At 37.5% G+C, this 15,736-nt stretch overlaps 1 long non-coding RNA gene across 1 annotated transcript; it reads right to left on the minus strand.

The window, feature by feature from the left end:
• Window positions 1-5,539: 5,539 nt before the first annotated feature.
• LOC133636317 (uncharacterized) lies at window positions 5,540-14,794 on the minus strand. Its single transcript, XR_009822222.1, has 2 exons — window positions 14,757-14,794; window positions 5,540-13,698 (listed from the first exon to the last, which is right to left on the minus strand). It is a non-coding gene; the product is annotated as an uncharacterized LOC133636317 (long non-coding RNA).
• Between the last annotated feature and the right edge of the window lie 942 nt (window positions 14,795-15,736).

The raw sequence follows: 15,736 nt of genomic DNA on the forward strand, positions 1-15,736 counted from the left end.
CTGCAAAGTAGGCACTGCTGTTAATCACCACTAGGTGGCGATACAAGTCCCCCGTTGTGGTAAAATAAGGTTTTTAGGTTTATTTAATCAAACGTCTCGTTTTTATTTTTGAAGTAGTTCGTGAGAACATCTGCCAAACAGGAACTTTGACAGTCTTGTTACAAACATAACGTTGAGAATATTGTTCTGAATATATTATGCTTATTGTCAACATGCTAGTTGCATCAAAATAACCTGCTTATATTTCCTGTTTTTTATCATTTTATGCAACAAAAAACTTCACTCCTGTCACTTAAACGAGTCATCACCATAGAAAAAATTGTTTTGACAAGCAAATGTTTGTTTAGGTCTTTGATTTTTTTCTGAATGGGAATATATGAATACAAAACTATTTGTTCATTTAAATTGAAAATGTTAATTACAAATTTTAAAAAAGAAAAAGGGTTTTCTGTGTCGGAAAAAAAAACTCACTTTAAAAGACGGTTTGATTTTCATTTTATATTTCATAGAATAAAAAAAATCATCAATCAGCAGAAACAAAAAAAGAGCAAAAACAGATTTGTCTCCCTAATATTCCAACAGCGGAAGTAGACGTTTAAAGAATATGCATCTTCCGTTCACTCGTTTTTCACAATAAAACACTGAAAAATACTTGTTTTTTCAATATTTCTTTCCAGAGCCAAAACAAAATTACGGATAACAAATCGGGGTTGTTTTTTTTTATTCACATTTTGTACACAAGTGGAAAATGGACAAAACGGATAACGGGCATTTGAACTCGTTTTTTTGCAAATCCATTTCAGACGCTAAGTTTACCCGGAAGTAGATATCCGCGGACCTTTTTTGCATGTTTAAAAAAAAAAAAGACCACGCCCCCTCGCGCTCATTTGATTGGTCGCTGCAAAGTTTCTCTTGTGCTTTGAGGACTGAAATAAACAACTCTACTTTTATTCATTCATGTCGTGCAGAACTAAGAAAGAATGAAACGAATATCTCAGTGAATGTCTAAGGTTAGATGAGCTATATTGTTTAACAACACATAGTTTGTGAAGGAAAACATTACAGCTTGTGAAGAAGTTTTCACTACAAAGGTCACACAGCGATAGCATAGACTAGCATGCCGTCATCATTTCATCAGAATTAACAGTATTAATAGCATGGAAAACAAGTCCAACCTACCCCTGAAAGTGGATGTTTCCGCTTCTTGGCTGCTGTCAATGCGTACATTTAGCATGAGGACGACTGTCAATGCGTACATTTAGCATGAGGACGACTGTCAATGCGTACATTTAGCATGAGGACGACTGTCGAGTGTCAACTTTTCCTCCCATCTTCACCTTCATGACGCTTCCTTCATTCAGCAGGTGTCATAATCAATCAACAAGACAGCCATTCATTTTCCCCTCAGCGACCGATGGGGGCAAAAGTGGCGCACTGCATGAGAAATCAGCGAGAGCAGCAGCAGAAGAAGAAGAAGAAGAAGAAGAAGGGACTTTGCAGCGACCAATCAAATGAGCTCCTGGGAGCGCGGGGCGTGGTCATCCCTGCTTGGCACTCGGGTTTCTAAACTCGTGTACCGGATCGATGGAGCCTCGTTTTAAATCAAGTTGCTGAAGTTATTAGATGTCTTTATTTGAACGTGGCCAAACATGTAATGTGTACAATAAATCCAAAGCTGAATATTAACTGGACTAGGTACGTCAGGATTTTCTAAACTTGTCATGTCGTGACGAGCGCGTTAATAAAAGGGGCGGGCTTAGCAGCAAACGTCCAATCAGAAACATAGGGGCGGGCTTAGCAGCAAACGTCCAATCAGAAACATAGGGGCGGGCTTAGCAGCAAATGTCCAATCAGAAACGTGGATTTACTCATCACGGTTTAGGTCGCTTATAGCAATTATTTGATCAATCAATGAATGTTTATTTATACAGCCCTAAATCACAAAAGTCTCAAAGGGCTGCACAAGCCACAACGACATCCTCGGCACAGACAGAGCCCACACAAGGGACGTCGATGTGAATGACTATGAGAAACCTTGGGGAGGATGGCATATGTGTGTGAGCAAATTGGCTATTTCTGGCAATTTATTGAAGTGTGTATCAAACTGGTAGCCCTTCGCATTAATCACTACCCAAGAAGTAGCTCTTGCTTTCAAAAAGGTTGCTGACCCCTGCTCTATCTATAGCCTAGCTAGCTATTTTCGAAAACCAGTTTCGTTTAAATTTGCACTTAACAGTTGGGTTTTTAAAAACCAATAAACCCTATAATTTTCATGTTGCCGTTTAATCAACTTTTCAAGACAGTTGCAAAATGCTGTCTGCAAGACTTTTCAATACAAGGACATATATTTTGTACATTATTCGCCTGCTGTACTGCGCCTTCATAAGGCTACAACTTACAAGGACCCGGCCACTAGGGGTCAGTCTGCTTTCTTTTGGGGGGTTTTGCCGGACATTCCAGTATTATTTACCCGTGATCTTGGTATTACTTTCCTTATTAGGTTATTTTGCCACCTCCCCCTTCTCTTTTTAAACTCTTCTTTGTTGTACTTAAACAATACATGTAGCCCTCAAATCTCTCAATATTTTATACACTAACACTTGATCTTGTTGTTGATAACTCTTGCGTCTCTTTCTTAGTAGCGCGCAGGCTAAGCTAACTAGCAAGCTAAGCTAAGCCTGAGAAGCTTTAAAGTTCACTGAGACGAGTCTGACGCAAATAATACATTTTCGTTTTTTCACACGATATGCGAATAAGTAAAAAAGCGTAAATGAAGGATTTAACGCCGACTTCCAAGCCACAACGCTCGTTAAATGCTTTTTCTGTCAATGCTGTGTTCGCTGTGAACTTGTTTGTTTTCAATGAATTCCCGGTTGCTAGGGGATTGCTAGGCGGAAGTGACGTATATCCGCCCTCACCTATACAAATATATTCAACTTTATCGGAAACATGGTTACATTTTAAAATGCAAGAAAAAAAGCGTGTAGAATATCCCACTACTTTATTACCTTAACCGCCATCATTAATAAACTAAAAAAATGTTATTGAACAACAAACGTACATTTCTAATGGCCATCATTAATAAACATTAAGCATCAATGTAGGGTGAATGAATGAACATGTTCTTAGTTCTCACTATATTGAGAGTTTAGAAAAGCAAAAAGTAGATGTAAATCATCATTATCAAATGCACATATATGCAGTCTAGCAGAATACTATTTTATGGTGTATAGTTTTCTCCTTTCAACTTGAAGAAAGTAATGCGTGCCCTGAAGTTAACTTGAAGAAAGTAATGCGTGCCCTGAAGTTAACTTGAAGAAAGTAATGCGTGCCCTGAAGTTAACTTGAAGAAAGTAATGCGTGCCCTGAAGTTAACTTGAAGAAAGTAATGCGTGCCCTGAAGTTAACTTGAAGAAAGTAATGCGTGCCCTGAAGTTAACTTGAAGAAAGTAATGCGTGCCCTGAAGTTGTGCTCATTTCATCTAACAAAGAAGTATTAGGACCGCTTATGTCTTTGTGGGTGCAGTACAATACTTTTCCACTAGATGGCAGCAGCTACAATGTCATTATTAGTGACTGGCTGTGAAAAACGTTAATATCTGAAAAAGGAAACAAAACAAGTCTGAACTTCAATTGTTTTTCCTGCATCTCTCTGAGGAAATGGCAGCGCAACATAAACATTTGTTCCACAGTCCACACGGAGATTTGCCGGGTATAAAAACGTTTTTGTAGCGCGGATCCTTCATCTTCAATGCTAGGCGAGGTTCAAACTAAAACATCATTTCAACTTTTTTTACACTCCATCAGTTTCAGATGTTTTTTCAAATCCAAATGAAACTACTTCCGGGTGGACTTGGCGTCTTAAGGGGATTTGTCAAAAACGAGTTCAAAACGCCAGTTATCCGTTTGACATTTTCCCAACTGTGTACAACATTGATTGACACTTTTATTAGTAGGTTGCACAGTGAAGTACATATTCCGTACAATTAACCACTAAATGGTAACACCCCAATAAGTTTTTACACTTGTTTAAGTCGGGGTCCACTTAAATTGATTCATGATACAGATATATACTATCATATATACTATCATCATAATACAGTCATCACACAAGATAATCACATTGAATTATTTACATTATTTACAATCAGGAGAGAGAGAGAGAGAGAGAGAGAGAGAGAGAGAGAGAGAGAGGAGAGAGAGAGAGAGAGAGAGAGAGAGAGAGAGAGAGAGAGAGAGAGAGAGAGAGAGAGAGAGAGAGAGAGAGAGAGAGAGAGATCGATCAGAAGGCATAATAAAAAGTATCTGCATTTGATTGTTTACATTTGATTATTAACAATCCGGGGAGGGTGTTAGTTTAGGGTTGTAGCTGCCTGGAGGTGAACTTTTATTGCGGTTTTGAAGGAGGATAGAGATGCCCTTTCTTTTATACCTGTTGGGAGCGCATTCCACATTGATGTGGCATAGAAAGAGAATGAGTTAAGACCTTTGTTAGTTGGGAATCTGGGTTTAACGTGGTTAGTGGAGCTCCCCCTGGTGTTGTGGTTATGGCGGTCATTTACGTTAAGGAAGTAGTTTGACATGTACTTCGGTATCAGGGAGGTGTAGCGGATTTTATAGACTAGGCTCAGTGCAAGTTGTTTAACTCTGTCCTCCACCTTGAGCCAGCCCACTTTAGAGAAGTGGGTAGGAGTGAGGTGGGATCTGGGGTGGAGGTCTAGAAGTAACCTGACTAGCTTGTTCTGGGATGTTTGGAGTTTAGATTTGAGGGTTTTGGAGGTGCTAGGGTACCAGGAGGTGCATGCGTAATGGAAAAAGGGTTGAACGAGAGTTCCCGCCAGAATCCTTAAGGTGCTTTTGTTGACCAGAGAGGAGATTCTGTAGAGAAATCTCGCTCGTTGGTTGACCTTTCTGATTACCTTGGTTGCCATTTTATCACAGGAAAGGTTAGCCTCTAGAATGGAACCTAGGTAGGTGACCTCATCTTTCCTGGTGATAACAATGTCACCCACTTTTATGGTGAAGTGATTGACTTTCTTAAGGTTGATGTGGGACCCAAACAGGATGGATTCAGTTTTACTCAAGTGTATGGCTAGCTTGTTGTCAGCGAGCCAGGTGCAAGTTGTAACATCACAAATGTTTTCATGTTGAGTGTGGATCTGGAAACAAATATGGAAATAACGCCCGCGTTTAAACCCTCAAGGGACAAGCGGTAGAAGATGGATGGATAGTTTTTGGGCCTGTTGGTTTTATTTTGAAAAACATATTAAGCAACTTCTGTTTTAATGGTGGAATGTTTATTAAAAAAAATCTGATTTTAGTCCGTTTGTTGCGTTTCTGAGATTGTTATATTACATATCTAAAATGGAAAATAAGCCGTTTTTCAAGAACACAGCTTTTACATTTTATGTTGTGTACTTTAAAATAAAATTCAAAGAAAACAATCGTCTTGTTTGTCAAATCCTATTCATGGAAATGACACTGATTTGGTGCACTTGTCCTGGTTAAAAAGTGCGGAGAAGAAGACCAGTGAGGCATGTTGAAGTCAAACAAGTACAACTTTATTGAAGTGTAAACAAAAAAACTGCATAGGAAATGTTTAAAGTCAAAAAGAGTGCAGCGCGAGCAGAAAGTGGCCAACAATATTTTCGTCTCCTTTGCCTCATTTAGACTGAAGACCTGACATCTGCACTTCACACACACACACACACACACACACACACTAAGTACACACATTAAGTACACATAAGTGCACACTCTCACGCGCAGGCCTGATGCGTCTAAAGTCAGCAGGCCACGCCCATCGCGCCGCCTCCTGGACTGTTGGGAGGTTTTGTTGTTGTTGTTGATTTTTGTTTACATTCAGTGGATTCTGCTTGCCGGACCAACACGGACGCTAAATATTGCTGGCGTGACGACACTTGGTGTTGCGTCCGGCAGCAGGCGTGGACAAGACGCTGCCGCCTACCCTTCTCTTCACAAAATACATTCTAAAAGGGCAAAGCAGCCTCCAGCCACGTGTTCTACTTGTCGGGGAAGCTAATCAAAAGCTAAATATTTCACACAAAATGGAACTACTTCTCACATTTGGATGAGACTACTACCTGAGATATCTACCTTTTCTCCAACGTACACAAAAGGAAGTTGACGACCTTGCAAGCTTGACTTTTTCTTTGCCGCTTAAATGAGAGGAGGATGAGTCAGGTGACGGGCAGCAAACAGGAAGTGTTTCTGCTTGTCACGTGACACCAGGCGTGAAGTCAGGGTGTCCAAACTGAAGGCCGCGTGCACAAATCAAACAATGTCAAGTTAAAGATGGCAAAAGACAGAAATATGTCAAGCTAACAACATATTAGTGTAATATTTGATCTGGACGCCCGTGGGACTTGCTAACGTGGCCACATTTGGAACTATGATAACTATTCATTTTTTGACATTGTTTTCCTTCCATTTGTGCAGATTTTCTCAATGCAGATTGTGCAGTTTATTGCGTGTGCTGCAAGGGAGGCAATCAATCAATGTTGGATATTCTTACATAACAAGGTTGATGCTCTTATTCTTGCCTACAATGACAATAAAACCTGGATTGTTTTTAATTAGCGCTATGCTTTTATTTTGAAGACTATTTTTGCACTTAAGAGGACGTTCATATTCTGCATCCCCAGACATGAGTTATTGGCACAACACACCACGTATGTATGTTTAAATGTATGTTTACATGTATGTATGTTTACATGTATGTTTACATGTATGTATGTTTATATGTATGTTTACATGTATGTTTAAATGTATGTTTACATGTATAAATATATGTATGTTTAAATGTATGTTTAAATGTATGTTTACATGTATAAATGTATGTATGTTTAAATGTATGTTTACAACACACCATGTATGTATGTTTAAATGTATGTTTACATGTATGTATGTTTAAATGTATGTTTACAACACACCATGTATGTATGTTTAAATGTATGCTTACATGTATGTATGTTTATATGTATGTTTACATGTATGTATGTTTAAATGTATGTTTAAATGTATGTTTACATGTATAAATGTATGTATGTTTAAATGTATGTTTAAATGTATATATGTTTAAATGTATGTTTAAATGTATAAATGTATCAATACAATTTGTGGTAGAAAAGACTCAATGTGAATTTTGAAGAATTTGGACTTAAGCTGCATGTGAACATCTTTGACAATAGTACAAACTATCATAAAGTGTTACTTAGGGTTACAATTGAACAATAGAGGTCACCAGGTCATGTGAAGATGCTGAAAAGTGCTGCAAGGCATCCTGGGAGCACTTTGGGTTTCAAGAAATGATTGTGGCATGTCAACCATGGATTTCAAATGACAAATCTAACATGATTTAGATGCTTTTCATTGAGGGCCACATGGCGGTTATGGCGGCCCTCAGTGAGGAATACAAACTGCCTCATGGTAGTACTACACCATTATTAAACACCCTCATGATAGTACTACACCATTATTAAACACCCTCATGATAGTACTACACCATTATTAAACACCCTCATGATAGTACTACACCATTATTAAACACCCTCATGATAGTACTACACCATTATTAAACACCCTCATGATAGTACTACACCATCATTAAACACCCTCATGATAGTACTACACCATTATTAAACACCCTCATGATAGTACTACCCCATCATTAAACACCCTCATGATAGTACTACACCTTTATTCAACTGCCTCATGATAGTACTACACCATTATTCAACTGCCTCATGATAGTACTACACCATTATTCAACTGCCTCATGATAGTACTACACCATTAATAAACTGCCTCATGATAGTACTACACCATTATTCAACTGCCTCATGATAGTACTACACCATTATTCAACTGCCTCATGATAGTACTACACCATTATTCAACTGCCTCATGATAGTACTACACCATTATTCAACTGCCTCATGATAGTACTACACCATTAATAAACTGCCTCATGATAGTACTACACCATTATTCAACTGCCTCATGATAGTACTACACCATTAATAAACTGCCTCATGATAGTACTACACCTTTATTCAACTGCCTCATGATAGTACTACACCTTTATTCAACTGCCTCATGATAGTACTACACCTTTATTCAACTGCCTCATGATAGTACTACACCATTATTCAACTGCCTCATGATAGTACTACACCTTTATTCAACTGCCTCATGATAGTACTACACCATTATTCAACTGCCTCATGATAGTACTACACCATTATTCAACTGCCTCATGATAGTACTACACCTTTATTCAACTGCCTCATGATAGTACTACACCATTATTCAACTGCCTCATGATAGTACTACACCTTTATTCAACTGCCTCATGATAGTACTACACCATTATTCAACTGCCTCATGATAGTACTACACCATTATTCAACTGCCTCATGATAGTACTACACCTTTATTCAACTGCCTCATGATAGTACTACACCATTATTCAACTGCCTCATGATAGTACTACACCTTTATTCAACTGCCTCATGATAGTACTACACCATTATTCAACTGCCTCATGATAGTACTACACCATTATTCAACTGCCTCATGATAGTACTACACCATTGTTAAAAATGCATTGTTTTTTTACGTAAACTGTAAAAATTATGTAACAAAAAAAAATCTGTAGCTTTTACAATTAAAAAACTCACAGCTCAGTTGCCAAAATCTGACCGGTATATTCATTTTTATACAGTATATCAATGAAAAATGGAAAAGCAGTACCATCATTTTTACTGTCTAATCTATGGTGTATTAATTACTGTGTAGTAACATCAGCTAACACTATTTTACTGTCTAATCTATGGTGTATTAATTACTGTGTAGCAACATCAGCTAACACTATTTTACTGTCTAATCTATGGTGTATTAATTACTGTGTAGCAACATCAGCTAACACTATTTTACTGTCTAATCTATGGTGTATTAATTACTGTGTAGCAACATCAGCTAACACTATTTTACTGTCTAATCTATGTTGTATTAATTACTGTGTAGTAACATCAGCTAACACTATTTTACTGTCTAATCTATGGTGTATTAATTACTGTGTAGCAACATCAGCTAACACTATTTTACTGTCTAATCTATGTTGTATTAATTACTGTGTAGCAACATCAGCTAACACTATTTTACTGTCTAATCTATGGTGTATTAATTACTGTGTAGCAACATCAGCTAACACTATTTTACTGTCTAATCTATGTTGTATTAATTACTGTGTAGCAACATCAGCTAACACTATTTTACTGTCTAATCTATGTTGTATTAATTACTGTGTAGCAACATCAGCTAACACTATTTTACTGTCTAATCTATGGTGTATTAATTACTGTGTAGTAACATCAGCTAACACTATTTTACTGTCTAATCTATGGTGTATTAATTACTGTGTAGTAACATCAGCTAACACTATTTTACTGTCTAATCTATGTTGTATTAATTACTGTGTAGCAACATCAGCTAACACTATTTTACTGTCTAATCTATGTTGTATTAATTACTGTGTAGCAACATCAGCTAACACTATTTTACTGTCTAATCTATGGTGTATTAATTACTGTGTAGCAACATCAGCTAACACTATTTTACTGTCTAATCTATGTTGTATTAATTACTGTGTAGCAACATCAGCTAACACTATTTTACTGTCTAATCTATGTTGTATTAATTACTGTGTAGCAACATCAGCTAACACTATTTTACTGTCTAATCTATGTTGTATTAATTACTGTGTAGCAACATCAGCTAACACTATTTTACTGTCTAATCTATGGTGTATTAATTACTGTGTAGCAACATCAGCTAACACTATTTTACTGTCTAATCTATGGTGTATTAATTACTGTGTAGTAACATCAGCTAACACTATTTTACTGTCTAATCTATGGTGTATTAATTACTGTGTAGTAACATCAGCTAACACTATTTTACTGTCTAATCTATGGTGTATTAATTACTGTGTAGCAACATCAGCTAACACTATTTTACTGTCTAATCTATGTTGTATTAATTACTGTGTAGCAACATCAGCTAACACTATTTTACTGTCTAATCTATGTTGTATTAATTACTGTGTAGCAACATCAGCTAACACTATTTTACTGTCTAATCTATGTTGTATTAATTACTGTGTAGCAACATCAGCTAACACTATTTTACTGTCTAATCTATGTTGTATTAATTACTGTGTAGCAACATCAGCTAACACTATTTTACTGTCTAATCTATGTTGTATTAATTACTGTGTAGCAACATCAGCTAACACTATTTTACTGTCTAATCTATGGTGTATTAATTACTGTGTAGTAACATCAGCTAACACTATTTTACTGTCTAATCTATGGTGTATTAATTACTGTGTAGCAACATCAGCTAACACTATTTTACTGTCTAATCTATGGTGTATTAATTACTGTGTAGCAACATCAGCTAACACTATTTTACTGTCTAATCTATGTTGTATTAATTACTGTGTAGTAACATCAGCTAACACTATTTTACTGTCTAATCTATGTTGTATTAATTACTGTGTAGCAACATCAGCTAACACTATTTTACTGTCTAATCTATGTTGTATTAATTACTGTGTAGCAACATCAGCTAACACTATTTTACTGTCTAATCTATGTTGTATTAATTACTGTGTAGCAACATCAGCTAACACTATTTTACTGTCTAATCTATGTTGTATTAATTACTGTGTAGCAACATCAGCTAACACTATTTTACTGTCTAATCTATGTTGTATTAATTACTGTGTAGCAACATCAGCTAACACTATTTTACTGTCTAATCTATGGTGTATTAATTACTGTGTAGTAACATCAGCTAACACTATTTTACTGTCTAATCTATGTTGTATTAATTACTGTGTAGCAACATCAGCTAACACTATTTTACTGTCTAATCTATGTTGTATTAATTACTGTGTAGCAACATCAGCTAACACTATTTTACTGTCTAATCTATGGTGTATTAATTACTGTGTAGCAACATCAGCTAACACTATTTTACTGTCTAATCTATGTTGTATTAATTACTGTGTAGCAACATCAGCTAACACTATTTTACTGTCTAATCTATGGTGTATTAATTACTGTGTAGCAACATCAGCTAACACTATTTTACTGTCTAATCTATGGTGTATTAATTACTGTGTAGTAACATCAGCTAACACTATTTTACTGTCTAATCTATGGTGTATTAATTACTGTGTAGCAACATCAGCTAACACTATTTTACTGTCTAATCTATGTTGTATTAATTACTGTGTAGCAACATCAGCTAACACTATTTTACTGTCTAATCTATGTTGTATTAATTACTGTGTAGTAACATCAGCTAACACTATTTTACTGTCTAATCTATGGTGTATTAATTACTGTGTAGCAACATCAGCTAACACTATTTTACTGTCTAATCTATGGTGTATTAATTACTGTGTAGCAACATCAGCTAACACTATTTTACTGTCTAATCTATGTTGTATTAATTACTGTGTAGCAACATCAGCTAACACTATTTTACTGTCTAATCTATGTTGTATTAATTACTGTGTAGCAACATCAGCTAACACTATTTTACTGTCTAATCTATGGTGTATTAATTACTGTGTAGTAACATCAGCTAACACTATTTTACTGTCTAATCTATGTTGTATTAATTACTGTGTAGTAACATCAGCTAACACTATTTTACTGTCTAATCTATGGTGTATTAATTACTGTGTAGCAACATCAGCTAACACTATTTTACTGTCTAATCTATGTTGTATTAATTACTGTGTAGTAACATCAGCTAACACTATTTTACTGTCTAATCTATGTTGTATTAATTACTGTGTAGCAACATCAGCTAACACTATTTTACTGTCTAATCTATGTTGTATTAATTACTGTGTAGCAACATCAGCTAACACTATTTTACTGTCTAATCTATGTTGTATTAATTACTGTGTAGCAACATCAGCTAACACTATTTTACTGTCTAATCTATGTTGTATTAATTACTGTGTAGTAACATCAGCTAACACTATTTTACTGTCTAATCTATGTTGTATTAATTACTGTGTAGCAACATCAGCTAACACTATTTTACTGTCTAATCTATGTTGTATTAATTACTGTGTAGCAACATCAGCTAACACTATTTTACTGTCTAATCTATGTTGTATTAATTACTGTGTAGCAACATCAGCTAACACTATTTTACTGTCTAATCTATGTTGTATTAATTACTGTGTAGCAACATCAGCTAACACTATTTTACTGTCTAATCTATGTTGTATTAATTACTGTGTAGCAACATCAGCTAACACTATTTTACTGTCTAATCTATGGTGTATTAATTACTGTGTAGTAACATCAGCTAACACTATTTTACTGTCTAATCTATGGTGTATTAATTACTGTGTAGCAACATCAGCTAACACTATTTTACTGTCTAATCTATGGTGTATTAATTACTGTGTAGCAACATCAGCTAACACTATTTTACTGTCTAATCTATGTTGTATTAATTACTGTGTAGCAACATCAGCTAACACTATTTTACTGTCTAATCTATGTTGTATTAATTACTGTGTAGCAACATCAGCTAACACTATTTTACTGTCTAATCTATGTTGTATTAATTACTGTGTAGCAACATCAGCTAACACTATTTTACTGTCTAATCTATGTTGTATTAATTACTGTGTAGCAACATCAGCTAACACTATTTTACTGTCTAATCTATGTTGTATTAATTACTGTGTAGCAACATCAGCTAACACTATTTTACTGTCTAATCTATGGTGTATTAATTACTGTGTAGCAACATCAGCTAACACTATTTTACTGTCTAATCTATGTTGTATTAATTACTGTGTAGCAACATCAGCTAACACTATTTTACTGTCTAATCTATGTTGTATTAATTACTGTGTAGCAACATCAGCTAACACTATTTTACTGTCTAATCTATGTTGTATTAATTACTGTGTAGCAACATCAGCTAACACTATTTTACTGTCTAATCTATGGTGTATTAATTACTGTGTAGCAACATCAGCTAACACTATTTTACTGTCTAATCTATGTTGTATTAATTACTGTGTAGCAACATCAGCTAACACTATTTTACTGTCTAATCTATGGTGTATTAATTACTGTGTAGCAACATCAGCTAACACTATTTTACTGTCTAATCTATGTTGTATTAATTACTGTGTAGTAACATCAGCTAACACTATTTTACTGTCTAATCTATGTTGTATTAATTACTGTGTAGCAACATCAGCTAACACTATTTTACTGTCTAATCTATGGTGTATTAATTACTGTGTAGCAACATCAGCTAACACTATTTTACTGTCTAATCTATGTTGTATTAATTACTGTGTAGCAACATCAGCTAACACTATTTTACTGTCTAATCTATGTTGTATTAATTACTGTGTAGCAACATCAGCTAACACTATTTTACTGTCTAATCTATGTTGTATTAATTACTGTGTAGCAACATCAGCTAACACTATTTTACTGTCAATTAATTTTCACTGTGCTCATTTTTATACATCATTTGCTTTCAAATTAAGAGTCAATGCAATATTTAAGTTTAGCCCAAAAATGTTTGGAATGTAATGTGCTTCAGGGTACGTGACACCTGTGCTTCTGGGTATGTGACACCTGTGCTTCAGGGTATATGACACCTGTGCTTCAGGGTACGTGACACCTGTGCTTCAGGGTACGTGACACCTGTGCTTCAGGGTACGTGACACCTGTGCTTCAGGGTACGTGACACCTGTGCTTCAGGGTACGTGACACCTGTGCTTCAGGGTACGTGACACCTGTTCTTCAGGGTACGTGACACCTGTTCTTCAGGGTACGTGACACCTGTGCTTCAGGGTACGTGACACCTGTGCTTCAGGGTATATGACACCTGTGCTTCAGGGTACGTGACACCTGTGCTTCAGGGTACGTGACACCTGTGCTTCAGGGTACGTGACACCTGTGCTTCAGGGTACGTGACACCTGTGCTTCAGGGTATATGACACCTGTGCTTCAGGGTACGTGACACCTGTTCTTCAGGGTATATGACACCTGTGCTTCAGGGTACGTGACACCTGTGCTTCAGGGTATATGACACCTGTGCTTCAGGGTACGTGACACCTGTGCTTCAGGGTACGTGACACCTGTGCTTCAGGGTATATGACACCTGTGCTTCAGGGTACGTGACACCTGTGCTTCAGGGTACGTGACACCTGTGCTTCAGGGTACGTGACACCTGTGCTTCAGGGTATATGACACCTGTGCTTCAGGGTACGTGACACCTGTGCTTCAGGGTACGTGACACCTGTTCTTCAGGGTATGTGACACCTGTGCTTCAGGGTACGTGACACCTGTGCTTCAGGGTACGTGACACCTGTTCTTCAGGGTATATGACACCTGTGCTTCAGGGTACGTGACACCTGTGCTTCAGGGTACGTGACACCTGTGCTTCAGGGTACGTGACACCTGTGCTTCAGGGTACGTGACACCTGTTCTTCAGGGTATATGACACCTGTGCTTCAGGGTACGTGACACCTGTGCTTCAGGGTACGTGACACCTGTGCTTCAGGGTACGTGACACCTGTGCTTCAGGGTACGTGACACCTGTGCTTCAGGGTACGTGACACCTGTTCTTCAGGGTACGTGACACCTGTGCTTCAGGGTACGTGACACCTGTGCTTCAGGGTACATGACACCTGTGCTTCAGGGTACATGACACCTGTGCTTCTGGGTATATGACACCTGTGCTTCGGGGTACATGACACCTGTGCTTCTGGGTATATGACACCTGTGCTTCTGGGTATGTGACACCTGTGCTTCGGGGTACATGACACCTGTGCTTCTGGGTATATGACACCTGTGCTTCTGGGTATGTGACACCTGTGCTTCTGGGTATGTGACACCTGTGCTTCTGGGTATATGACACCTGTGCTTCAGGGTACATGACACCTGTGCTTCAGGGTACATGACACCTGTGCTTCTGGGTATATGACACCTGTGCTTCTGGGTATGTGACACCTGTGCTTCTGGGTATGTGACACCTGTGCTTCTGGGTATATGACACCTGTGCTTCTGGGTATGTGGCACCTGTGCTTCTGGGTATGTGACACCTGTGCTTCTGGGTATGTGACACCTGTGCTTCTGGGTATATGACACCTGTGCTTCAGGGTACATGACACCTGTGCTTCAGGGTACATGACACCTGTGCTTCTGGGTATATGACACCTGTGCTTCTGGGTATGTGACACCTGTGCTTCTGGGTATATGACACCTGTGCTTCTGGGTATGTGACACCTGTGCTTCTGGGTATGTGACACCTGTGCTTCTGGGTATATGACACCTGTGCTTCAGGGTACATGACACCTGTGCTTCAGGGTACATGACACCTGTGCTTCTGGGTATATGACACCTGTGCTTCTGGGTATATGACACCTGTGCTTCTGGGTATGTGACACCTGTGCTTCAGGTAACGATTGAACTCCTGTGAAAGATTTACAGAACATTTCCTTCTCTCTCTGATTGGTCCCTGGGCCACACTTTGGACACCACTGCTTTAGTTTTGCGACAATTGAGAGGCGTGGCCAACAATTGAGAGGCGTGGCCAACAATTGAGAGGTGTGGCCAACAATTGAGAGGCGTGGCCGGCAATTGAG

The sequence above is a fragment of the Entelurus aequoreus genome, linkage group LG20 (assembly GCF_033978785.1).
Source record: "Entelurus aequoreus isolate RoL-2023_Sb linkage group LG20, RoL_Eaeq_v1.1, whole genome shotgun sequence".
In the NCBI taxonomy this organism is placed as follows: domain Eukaryota; kingdom Metazoa; phylum Chordata; class Actinopteri; order Syngnathiformes; family Syngnathidae; genus Entelurus; species Entelurus aequoreus.